Raw genomic sequence first — 13,125 nt, forward strand, 5'->3', positions numbered from 1 at the left:
GGGGCACTGCTTTGAAGAAATTGGCTATTGATTCCCAACTAAACAATCTCTGATGATGCATCAAAGGAGACCCTGAAGCGCCTCCTCTACGGCTGGGAGTGCGTCACCTTAGAGCCATGAGAACAATAAACCTCCAATAAAAAGAGCTACAATTGGTGATTGAACGACCTACTTGAATGAGTTATAGACACGAAGGTACAACGAGGGAAGAGGGTTGAGGAGACTTGATGGCACAGTAATGACTTTAAGGTTTACACTACAATGACTCCCGATGGCCCAATTAAAACCATATGGAAAAGGTATTGGGGTACCAAACTCCACACACCAAAACAGGACAAGGAAAAGAAATCCCGACAGGGTCCAAGTTGGCGAGGTCCACTGAGGGAAGGACTACAATAAGTTCAAACCAAGGTCTAAATTTAGAATTATGAAGAAAAAGAACAAAGAACATTGACCCTTGTAAGAAGTAACAACAAAGCTTGACAAGAGAGAAAACATGAGTGGTTACTAGAAAACATTATATTACCCACCATCAACAGAAATGGAAGAATACTAGACGTAAAATCTATTACTAGAGACCCAAGACTAAGTTTAAGGAAATGGGTCGACCTCGACAAGAAAATAACCAAGCATTGCATTGAAACTTTGAAAAAGGAAGATGGAGAGATTACCCTAATACCCAATGAGCACACAACAACAATGAAGCTAGCGCATGACCAAACTTCAATTCTATAGGTAAAGAGAACATAAAAAATACCTTCATTGGAACATTACTTGACAACATCAGTGAGGGAATAGAAGAAAATACTTTTGTATCTACATGTAACATGAGAATTTTTCCAACATGCAAAGAGCTTTGTCGTGACCCAAAACCTCCACCACCCTGAGACCAAAGCCATGCAGATATAAGGCATCCAAGACATGAGTGTATGAGTGTGTGGAATAAGGAGAGGCGTTGATACTCGTTACATTGCTAGACAGGTGTATAGTATGAAACGCTAGGATTTCCTTTCAAGACAAAGAACCATAATTTTCTCATAAATGAGCATACCTCAGCTGTTAGAAGAGAGAATAGCCACATCCAATCTGCCATGAGAGAAGCAACCCGTCTCCAAACTGGAAAAAGGGATTGTATAGTCGGGCATTTCACCACACACAGGGATTAACAATCCCATATGCATGCATTTAAGTTGCTTCAACTTACACATTTGCAAACATTAATGATATATGAAACCCTGCCATACCAGTGTCTTCCTCCTCTAGGTGTAAGGTGCATCACAGCCATCAAGGGCCACCACCTTGGTGACCACCCAAATTTTGTGCATGCCCATTATGATGAGGTTGCCACGAAAATACCTTCAAGGGGTATTCATACCAGAGAACAACATTTTGCATTTGAATTCCAAATGTCTCATGGTGATCTGAAATCACCTGTGAATGATCTCAGTTAATTAATGAAGGTATTACAAACTTATGTGCTGGGGTGTGCCTATGTTATTTTATGAAATGGATTGATAAGATTGCCAAATACATAGACACTGAAGTAGTAAGAGAAACACAATAAGAAAACACATAAACACAACAAGTTTAATAAGGAGTTCACCCAATCCTCTTGGGCTACGTCTCCTGGTCCATCCTTCAATGGTGGCCTTTCTATTGTGTCATGAAAAGCAGAGTTTTTACAATAGTGAGCTCAAATTGAGTCTCACTCAACAGATGGCGATCAATAGGATTGTACTTGGATTCCCCAAGTCTCTAGAGTACATAGAATCTCCTTACCGAATCTCGACCTCAACTGGTCACAATGGTCTGAGTCCAATCTGAGACTCAAATCTTGACAGGTTTACTCAAAGGAGTTCGCTTGAACCTCTCAAGCCTTCTCTGGAGTTCACATACTCTCGCACTCTCTTTGTCTCTGTCTCACTCGATGCTGCCTTTGCTCTACAGGTCAGCTCGACTTTTCTCTATTCTCTGCAATTCACTTCTCTCTCTTGGCCTCTCGGCTTTCTAATTCCTCTCCCCTTTCTGCTCTCTATCTTTCTGTGGCTTAAAGCCAATCTGCTTACCGACGAGCTTACCGAAGGGTGCTTCTCTCAATCTTCCGGCAAAAGGATAGTAAAACACCAAAACCTTCGCGAGCGCCTCTCTGATAACTTTGGCGGGATCCTTTCAAGAAATCAAAAGGACCGCAGAGCAATGTGCGGAATGAAATCGTGAAGTGGTTGTTTGGTGAATTAATTATTATGCGTGTGAAAACCTGGAGTTGAGTTGAAATTGAAGAGCGTTGAAGCTGAAGGGCTATGGACGCTGTTGAGGGTGGATCGAGCCAACTAGAGGAGAAGAAAGTCGCTACTGGAGACGATCGTTGTTGGAGTCTTTCCTGGCAGATCGTTGTCAGAGTGTTGTGAGGAGTGGGGTAAACTTGAGCCAACAGTAAAGAGTTGTGTTGTTTTTGGTGTTGCTGCATGACCCATAGAGGGTCGAACAAAGCTGAAGTTGTTGAGAAGTGACAGGGCGCGTAGCGTGCCCGGTTGTGTATGTGTGGCTGCTGGGGCCAGTGGCATTGTGGTTGAGGCTTGTGAGCATCCAAGAGGGTCAAGATTTGTGAGGTTGGAAGGAGAGTAAGTCTGTCCAGCTGTGCAATTTCTGTGTTTAATTGCAGGAACTGTGTTGATTTTTATAGTATCGTTTGCTGTCATGTATGATGCAATTTAAGGAACGAATTAGTCTTTTCCATAATCCTGATTTGATATTAGAAGAAGAACAGCGGGACAAAACTCGGATTTCTAACAAGTTCTTGGAAGGTGTGTCTCTTTTGCACAAGGTAATTGTAAAGATAAAACCAGTGGTCAAGGATAAGAAGTGAGGCAAAGCCGAGAGGTGCTATTCCAAGGGTGGTGCTATTCTGAAGTTAAATCTCGCCAGAGTTTAAGGAAAATTTAAGCCCAGCTGATATGTCTATCTTTTTAAACCTTTTTGACAATGATCCTTTCGATGATCATTTTCTCAAGAACCCATTTGGGATTAGCAGTGCTTTTGAGTTCATTGACAAACATTATCATGTTGCTGAAGAAATCACTCATGTTGTCGGGGATCACGTTGGTGAAGAAATCACTCATGTTGTTGAGGATCACGTTGTTAAAGAAATCACTCAGAGTAAAAACCCAATTGTTAGAATTTCTATTGGATCTGCTTTCAAGATGACTGCTACTGTGGAGGATACTACCATGGATGTTCTTCGAAGGTCACTCATGTTCAAAAATGACTACATTTTGATGGCTCGTTTGCTGGTTCCTCATGGAAAGTGGTGAGAACTTGTATTAGATTACCTTGTTCGAGGTCTTGATCTGGAAAAGGTTGCTGATATTAAGTACATAAGAAAAGAGCAGAGGAATTCTTTTAGGAAAGCCAGAAAGGTGAAGATGAAATTGCACCACCAAAAGAACAAGCATGGACCCCTTAGCAAGAAGTCAAAAATGAAATGTTTTGTTGTAAGCCTAGCTGAGAGTTAGACCAGCAGGGATGACAATTAAGGGTATAGTGTGTTGTGCTTTTGTTATATGGTTGGAATTAAGGGGAGTGTTGGAAGACATTAATTCCAACCACCCTCATTAATGTTGTTACTGGACTGTTCTAGATAATTCAACAGATATTTTAGGCATAGTTCCTTGAAATGGTTGACAAAATGAGCAAGCTTCTTGAAAAAACCACTAACCCAACAAATTCCAGAAGTCTCTCTGTTGTATATAAATATCTGTTTAAACATCGAATGAAAGAAAGCATTGAGTTGGGTGTGTGCGCATCTCTGTAGCTCTGCTCTCTCTGTCAACACTATGTCTCGGCACCTTCACCATCTCGAAGTTTTGCTTCACGTCTCCTGCGCAGTGCAGACTTTTCTTGCTTGATTCGTAGGCTTCGGTAAATTGTCTAAATAATAATCTGTCATGGCATCTCTGCAATTCAAGGTCGCCAGAAAGCCGGCCGTTCTTGTCGCTCCTTCCTTGCCCACTCCTAAAGAGTCTCTATACCTTTCCAATATCGATGATCAAGCAGGTCTCAGATTTCATATTCTGATCGTTCAGTTCTATCGTTTCGACCCATCGAAGAAGGGTCAGGATCCTGCCAGATTTATCAGAGAAGGGCTGGCCAAGGCTTTGGTCTTCTATTATCCCTTTGCCGGGAGACTCAGAGACGCACCCGCCGCTAAGCTCGTGGTGGAATGCACTGGTGAAGGCGTGCTGTTTGTGGAGGCTGATGCCGATGTTGCTCTCGAGGAATTTGGAGACTTTCAGCCGCCATTCCCCTGCTGGGAAGATCTGCTGCACTACGCGCCGGGCTCCCTAACTCTTACCAACTCTCCCTTGCTTCTTATTCAGGTAAATTCATTTATGCTCATCATCAATTCAATTAATTTTCGCTTGCATTTTCCATCGGTTGTTGCCTTGGCTGTTATTTCTTGGAGTCGGAATTGCGTTTTCTGAGCGTACTGGTTATCATGAACTTTCAGGTAACGCGACTGAAATGCGGAGGGTTCATATTCGCCCTGCTGTTGAACCACACAATGTCAGACAGCACTGGCCTCGTTCAGTTCATGACCACTGTCGGAGAAATGGCGAAGGGAGCGCCAAGGCCGTCGGTTCGTCCGGTTTGGAAAAGAGAAATCCTCCGACCGCGGACGAATCCGGGTGTTAAATTCCCCCTTTACGAGTACGAACAAATCGATGATAAGGATGGGCAGATGGTTCCCGTGAACGAGATGAGCCAAAAATCATTCTTTTTCGGACCCAAGGAGATGGAGTCATTGAAGACCCAAGCAGTAGGCCAAGGCACAAAGCACTCAACATTCGAAGTTCTATCGGCGTGTTTGTGGCGTTTGAGGACCAGGGCTCTCCAACTGCCTTGGGAGCAAGAAGTTCGGTTCATATTCGCCGTGGACGCTCGAACCAAATTCGACCCGCCGCTTCCTTAAGGCTTCTACGGCAATGCTATCAGCCTTGCATGCGCAAAGACGACCGCAGGAGAGCTGGCAAACCAACCGCTGTCTTTCGCTGTGAAAGACGAGTACATGCGATCAGTACGGCTGTGAACGATGAGTACATGCGATCAGTGATAGATTTAATGGAATTAGAAGGGTGCCCTCACTTTACAGTGGTGGGATCCTTTGTCATTTCGGACGTTACCAAAATCAGGGATGTGGATTACGGATGGGGAAGAGCGGCGTTCGGAGGGCCTGCAAAGGGTGGAGTGGTAATTCCAGGCTTGAGCTTCTTCATCCCCTACCAAAATACAAGTGAGGTGCAAGGGATATTGGTTCCCGTTTGCTTGCCCCCTGTTGCTATGGAAAGATTTGAAGCAGAAATAACTGAAGCCACGAAGAAGTCCGCTCCTCCTTTTCTACATTCCTCTATGTAGGAACGAAATAGCGTAGTCTAAGTCTTTTGTAATTTGGTGTTTTTGGTAAATTTTCTCCAGCTAGTTCAGTAAGAATTTGTTCACAGGTTTAAGAATTTGCATAATTCCGACCGTCTATGTAGCTTTACAAAAATATTATTTAAATAATAAAATTATATTACCTTTCTTAAAATATATGTTTAACATTGCAATCCTTGAAAGACAGGGTGGTGTTATATTTCATTAATAGTTGGTTATTTGCATGGCCATAAAAAAACTATTGATTTTAACACTCCATTTAATTTTCTTTTATCAACGATGGACATTACTCAATTTTGCGTGTGCATGTGAAAGCGAGTTGCGTGAATGGTAGAGTGATAAATTCTTTGGCACTAAATTTAAAACGACATGGAAAAATAATCTAAAAAGTAAGGGTTTGTTTCCCTTACGTCATTAGCTATGAATGTAAATGAGTGAATTGTGGAACTTGATTCATGGGTTGGTGAAGTATATATATATATATATATATTATTTTAAAAAAAAATTATTAAAAAATGTATGTTAATATTTTAAAATTTATGTTAATTTATTTTATATATTATTTTAAAAAATATTTTGAATGAAATTTTATGATAATTTTAAATTTATTGAACATCTAAAAAAGTAAAAGTTTATTAAAAGTTTATTTTTTGATGTGCAAATTTTATTATTCTGTAACATATTATTTTAACTAGCAATTGTCTCAAAAGGTACAAAGAGAGGCCGATAGGATTATTAAATTGGAATTGTTGAATTTTTCTAGAAGAGTTAATTGGTTTGTGGAAAACCTTGTTTTCTTAGACTGGATCATTGTGAAATTACTTTTCTTTAGATGTTTTGTTTATATCTATATTACAAGGAACACATTGAATGTCTTATTTCATTTCTGCTATCCTTACTAATATCCTGTCCGTGCTTTTTCTTGATCAATTTGATGAAATATTCCATTATCCTTTGATCAAAGTCCTCACCTACATATTAGTGTACATCTCAGTAAGTTCAAAGCTCGAAAGCCAACCCATCCTCTCCACCCCACAGGCGTTCATGCATTCTTATGTTTCTATCAATTCATTCATATTCACTACTATAATCTTTGATCTTTGCACATCATCAATTACCCTATCAATTAAGTGGAAAGTTAGGTAGAAGCAATGGCGAAAGATGTAAAGAAACTGACCTGGCATTCATACTGGACATTGTCATTGTCTAGATGGAATCCTCAAGCACACAACGTGTTCCATGAATTTATAAAAAAAATTACAATTTACATATGAAAAAATTGAATCGCTCTCAACTCATATTAGATCCATATTTATTTTAAAAATAGTTAATTCCATTACCATTTACAATGATCCTAATGATAAAAAAATAGTTAACCAAACCAATTATAGATTCTTTATGAACATATCCAACATTAAATGAAATCAATTGTACGTACCAGAAACAACTTGCAAACTTATAACTGAAATAAGGGCAAAGATTGTGAAAACAAGCCTCGCAACAGCCATTTCTGTATTGTTTTGAATATCTACCAACGATGTTGAGATAATTTAGAGAAGCAATAGCAGAAAACGGGCAGTGTAATATTAGGAGATGCGTGGTTGATGAGCCTGCGGCCTTACTATATAGGGGTAAAAAGTGGAGACAAAACAACCAACTATGTGGAGACTTTCAAACGCGGAAACCGCCTTGTCGAATTCGGCGATGCCCGGTGGAGCCACCACAGAACTTTCTTGCAAATATATTTCACTAAAGTATTTTCTTGCAAATATATTTCACTTAAGTATTCGTGAACACTGCCTCATTAATATCTACACCCCATAGTGTTGCAATCCATGGGGAGTATTCTAAATATTATGCCTTCCTTAATATTCCTTTTTTAATTTTATTCTTTTCTTGATTGTAATCTTCCACAATCAGTCATATGATAGTCATGTTATTGATAGTTATTATTGATTATAAAAATAATTAATGAGTTAAAAACACACACATATAAAAATCATGTATAATCATAAAGATTCACTCTCACTGTGTCATGGAGATTCTTAACATGTAAGTAGGGTTTGTTACAATACTATGGTCTAATACCTTCACTATATTATGGAGGTTCTTACCGTGTAAATAGCGTTTGTTACAATACCATGACCTAATATTTTTTATAGCATATACATTAATAAGCTAGAAAAGTATTTGAGAAATGAAAGTTGGTAGGGTCATAACTTTTCCTTTAAATTGAGACTATTATTCTTTTGACAAGGAACACTTAGCAAGCAATTATAACTACATATAATAGCAAAACTAAAACTATAATAATTAAATCCAAACAAATAACTTAAAATACTTTCGCTTATTATAAAAATCAATGAAAAAATTAATTAATACTGTAAATTACTTCACCTCACAACCTAACAAAGAACTAAAAAACGATGAGAATAGCTTAAAACGATGTCTTTAAAAGTATTTGTGAATTAGAAGACCGCCCAAATTCATATTGGCTTGGAATTTGGTCAATGTTAATGTAGAATTATTCCACTTATGAATAATGTTAATGTAAACTATTTTACTCATGAATAAAGAATTACATATAAAATGAGAAATTATTTTTTATTATTATTTTATTAAACTAAAATATAAATTTATATCATTTTACATTAAGAGAACTACTTTACCAAATTATTCTAAAAATATTTAACAAAATAATAAAAACTAATAAAATTAGTTAGAAATTGACTATAATACAAGAATATCCCTATCTTCTCCTTAGTCGGAGATAAACTATAATACAAAAGTATGGTCTTCTAGTTAATCAGAGCAGTTTACCCTTCTCTAAGTGACAGGTGTGGGGATGATCGTAGGTGATTTCTCCCCAACCAAAACCAGTCATTTGGGGCGATGCTTCATTTTTTAGGAGGTCCTTGAGAAGGATACAAGGGTGGAAGTTACTTAGAAAATTTCAAATTCGGATGCCCAAAAGGATCCTTCACCTCCAGCGATGGAAACTGATGTCGCTGTGGTTACCAACAAAAATTTGGAAAGCCACATCCCTCTAGGATACCACAGTGAATCAACTATCTAAAGCAGGCTTGGATTTCGGACAATGGCAATGTTTAATTAAAAGTGCAATGGATTGGACCATTACAAATATTATCATAGACCTTACTTTTCCCACTACATGATGCATATTTTTGGACACTACTTTTGTCTATCATATGCAACAAACATAATAGAACAGACACTTTTTTGTGTATGTATATGGATGCATATACTTTTGATTCATTGTTATGCAACAAACATAATAGAACACACACTTTTTTGTGTATGTATATGGATGCATATACTTTTGATTCATTGTTTTATGCAGCATAAAAGGTTTCTGCGAAAAGTACATTTAATAATCTTCGGTGAACTCTTTCGATACACACATGTTATGTATATGAAAAAAAGGTAATTATGTATATTTCTTTAATAAAATAAAATTATTGGTTTTTTAATTTAAAAAATAGTAATGTGTTTTGTGGTTATCTATAAATTTGTAGTGTAAAAAGATACAAACAATATAAAAACAATTTTTATCATCAATTTTAGTTCTTGGAATTCTAGTATTTAAGATCGATTTGTAAGTAATCTCATCAATATCATATCCCCTGAATTGCTAAAAAAAACTTAGTGCCAAATTAACATTTTTGAGAATATATACACATTCTTAGGAAGTTGTGTGCATATTTTTAAAAGCACCAATTCTATTAAAATATAAAACATATGTTTTCAATCATTTCTTTCATATTTTTTTCTATGTTTTAACTGTTTTTTAATATTTTCTAATCCTTTTAATCTTTCTTTATCCTTCCGTTGTCTTATGTTTTTCTTTCTCCGTTACTACGTAGAATTTAAGAGAGATGCTTTCATTATTCTTCCCCTCTTTTATGTTTTTCTATCTTCATTCTATACGTAGGGTTTATGAGAGTTGTTTTTGCTTTTCTCACAGTCGTTGAAAGATGTGGTTACTTAATGCAATCTACCTGTGTATTTCTTTTCATTGATATGACTCAAACATGCAACCCGTAATTTATAAGTTTATTATATAGTCAAGGGTAATTATTTCATAAGACCTGAATGTGCTGACCGGAAAAATTCAGAAGAGTGAATTATCAGACTCCAAATTTGTCTTATAAACCGTGTTTCCACAAAGTCCCAAAGCATATCATTGCACCACATACTGATGCAAAATACATGGATTATTCCAAATAAATTTATACGAAATTTTATTTATCGAAGGAATATTTTGAGAAGTTCCAGCTGTTCACATAGAGCTCTGCAATATGAGCCGATATAAGCCCTGCAGAACCAATCTGATTGTACGATTGATTCACACTACTACAAGCTACAAAAATTACTCGACTACACAATCTGGTTCGTAATTTTAAACAATGGGCCCGTACCTAATGCTAACACATCTTATCCCAAACATAAGGAACCATCAATAGCCTTCTCTGTCGCTGCAACTAAAACAAGGCCTAACATTTATGTAGTTACGTTTCTGCTTCAGAAATGGCGTCCAATCGACGAAATTAAAATCCTGAAAAAATAAAATAAAGCATAAGATTGCTTGCACATAAAAACAATGATTCAGACTATGGTAGTTGTGTATGAGAAGTGAGAACTTACTTTAATGATTTAACTATGAAGAAGCGGGAGATGGAGCCGAAGTGGGAGAAATTGTTGTGACTCCAGAACCAATTGTTGCAGGAGCGACAGCAAATGATGCAACTTCGCTTATCATTCGCCGTTGTCCACTTCTGTGAGACTCGCACAGACGGGGCAAGTAGATACCTGCACAAATTATATACAAATAAATCAATCATGGCTAACTTTAGGTATACATATACATATTCATGGCCGTAGCTATATTTCATGTAGTATATCAGTATTTTACATCTACGACACTAGTGGCGTTAACAGTGAGAAATAATGAAGTACCTTCCCCTGCAGCAAGATAACACAACGAATGCTGCAGAACCCATGTAAAAACAAGGGCGATCTGCTCGTTTTGCCGGCAAAGGCGATTAGGAAAGTGACGCAGAAGAACTCTATGTAGTCCTGCGGGAATTAGAGTTTTGGCATAACGGGATCAGAGTTTTGGCATAACAGGGTCAGGTTCAATGCACAGAAGAACTGTGAAAAGAAGGTAACTCAATTGATATTTGGAAAAAGTAGAAAAGAAGGCAACTCAACGGATATTTGGAAAAAGTAGTCAAAGTGCAGTGCATGTTTGCCAGATGCCACTTCAAACCAACGGTTGAAAGTGTCTCACTTGTTCCAACGGAGTAGGGTAAAAGTGTTGACAATTGTTGATGCATAGGAAGGCCTATTGGACTAACAAAAGTCAGTATGCTAGTGCCTATCTAAACTGGGTTCAAAATTTCAGAGCTCCTCTCGCCATATTCACGGAGATATGATCTGAGGAAGTTGGCATTTTTGCAGACTCCCGAATTACATTCCAAACAGGCGACCTGGGGAAAATCGTCATAACTTTTGTTTTGAGCATCAGATTGAAATTCCATAAGAAGTTTTAGAAAGAGGACATCCTATAGTTTTATGTGCATCAGTTTCAGGTATTAAGGTTGAAACAGTGACACGTGGAACATCATACAAATTTTCTCTACTGAACTATTCTATAATTAGGTCACCGTGGGAGATTTGGCATAACTCTTCCTTGGAGAATCCAATCTTGATCAGACATGAGGGGTTAGAAAGATGACACAAAGGGCTACCGCAAGACAATATTTCAGTAATTCGAGATCCACAGTTACAGAGATACAACAGATTCAATATTGGGCTCTTACAAAGTGAAAAAAAAAAGATGTGTAGTTTTTTTAAATTTTGCATCTGATTGGTTTGAAAAATTAGTTTGAATGAATTCAAAGGGAATAGTGAAGAATTATTAGCATTGATTAATGCCCCGAAGAAAGAAAATGGAAACACCTAGTAAGCAACCTAAAAACTCTAGAATAACTCGTGAAGAAGAGGAAGAAATGCAACATGATATATCAAAATTACAAGACCAAGTACAACAAATTTCACTCTCACTAAAGGTAAATGAAGCCAAGATGAATGGCGTGGAAGCTAATATGATTGGCATGCAAGTTAATATGGATGGAGTGGAAGCTAAGATGCATGGTTTAAAGAAGCGTAGAAGCTAAGATGAATGGCATGAACGATAAGATGGAAGAATTGAAGATGAATTTGAATAAGTTGCTACAAGAAATGGTCACTAATGGTGAAAGGGTAGTAAAGGAAACTGATGACGAGAAAAAACGAAATGTTAATCATGATTTCATAGACTCTAATGTTGGATTGAATACCCACCATGTTCCAAAAATTGATATGAGGAAGTTTGATGGCAAGGATCCCAGAACATGGATACGACAGATGGAGCAATTTTTCGATCTCCATAATGTGCAAAACACACAAAAGGTACATATTGCAACTTCATATGTGGAACCAAAGCAGTTTGTATGCTATCGATGGCTTTTCTCTCATAAACAAGTTGTCACTTGGGCAATTTTTACAGAAGAAATGATAACACATTATGAGGATACAAAGAGAAACACCTTTTTTAGCCAATTGATAAATCTTAAACAAAAGGGTTCAATGATGGAGCACATTAAGGACTTCCAAAAATTGAACATAAAGGTATAAGATATTCCAGAGGAGCATAGGATTGATGTGTTCATATCGACTTTAAAGGATAATATCCAACATGAGATTCACCTTTGGGAACCTGATTCATTGGAGAAGGCATTCAGGTTAGCAAGAAAAATGGAAAGAAAAATTATGGCAATGAGGAAGCCTACCACTCACAACTATAAAGATGGAAATATTTTTTCCCATATCCTTCCAAAACCTACAAGGTTGACACCACAACAATTGGAATAAAAAAGAGAAAAAGGGCTTTGTTACAGTTGTGATAGAAAATACACTAAAGGTCATAAGTGTGCTAAGAAGAAATTATTCTACATAGATTGTGAAGAGGAGGAAGAAAAGGAACAAGAAATGTTAAAAGTAGAAGATATACTCCAGGAACAAACACTAGATAAAGAAGAATTGAATCCGACCATATCTTGTAATGCATTGGCTAAAATTACCACTTCTCAAACTATCAAGATAGAAAGACATATCAAGAAGAAAAAGGTAATAGTGTTGATTGATTCAGGAAGTACCCATAATTTTATTCATTGGAAGATAGCAAATGAATTGAATTGCTTCTTATATCTAGCACCAGAGTGTCAAGTGATGGTTGCAAGTGGAGGAACCATAAATTTCTCTGGAAGGTACCATAATATCAAGCTATCCATGGGAGAATATGTATTGAATAGCCTAATGCTTTCCATTCCAATGAGTGGTGTTGATGTTGTACTAGGAGTCCAATGGCTACAATCCTTGGGTACAATAGCTTTTCATTTTCAAAAACTTTTCACGAAATTTTATGCGGAAAGAAAGGAATTTGAATTAAGGGGTATTGCAGGGAAACTGGGAAAGGTAATCAGCGCTAATGATATGACAAAGCTTCTAAAGAAGGAACAACGAGGTGTAATTGCACAATTATGTTCGCTAGAGGTTCCCACATCGAAATAATCTATTTCTCTAGATATACAAAAAGTCTTTGACAACCATTCCAAGGTATTTGAGACTCCC

The 13,125-nt window shown here is 37.2% G+C and overlaps 1 pseudogene; it reads left to right on the forward strand.

Annotated features, from left to right (window-relative positions):
* The first annotated feature begins 3,944 nt into the window (after positions 1-3,944).
* Positions 3,945-5,412, forward strand: LOC149253972 (benzyl alcohol O-benzoyltransferase-like; annotated as a pseudogene).
* The last annotated feature ends 7,713 nt before the right edge of the window (positions 5,413-13,125 follow it).

Source organism: Pinus tabuliformis, chromosome 7, assembly GCF_031772625.1.
Source record: "Pinus tabuliformis cultivar Carrire ecotype Pingquan chromosome 7, CPIR1, whole genome shotgun sequence".
Taxonomy (NCBI): Eukaryota; Viridiplantae; Streptophyta; class Pinopsida; order Pinales; family Pinaceae; genus Pinus; species Pinus tabuliformis.